The sequence below is a fragment of the Theobroma umbraticum genome, unplaced genomic scaffold (assembly GCF_002168275.2).
Source record: "Theobroma umbraticum cultivar Fairchild unplaced genomic scaffold, ASM216827v3 scaffold_55.0, whole genome shotgun sequence".
NCBI classification, from domain to species: Eukaryota; Viridiplantae; Streptophyta; class Magnoliopsida; order Malvales; family Malvaceae; genus Theobroma; species Theobroma umbraticum.
Window position 1 is genome coordinate 4,310,424 of NW_018397270.1, and position 412 is coordinate 4,310,835.

The following is a 412-nucleotide window of genomic DNA, read 5'->3' on the forward strand; positions in this document are numbered from 1 at the left end:
GTCATGTTAAGGATTTTAGAGGAAGACAGTGACGAGAAAACATCATTGGATTAGTTGAAAGAGAATATCATGTCAAGTGTTTTAAAAGAAATAGATAAGATGTTTTAGTTTCACATTGGGTAGGTAGAAAAATTTTGAAAAGCTTATAATTGTGAATGCTATATATTCTAATAAATTAATTTTTTGAAAAAGAATTATGGTTCTATGATATATGTTAGTACGTAGATCGTAAAATATACAAATTATTAATTTGGATAATGCAAGATAGTAGAATAATCCTAAAGGCTATAAGTTCAGTGGTGATGAACCAATTTGCAACAACTTTTAGCTGCTTTAAGATCTATTTACACATTACAAGCCACAACAATCCTGGTAAGCCAGCCACTTGGAATGCTACAAGGAAAAACAAAAA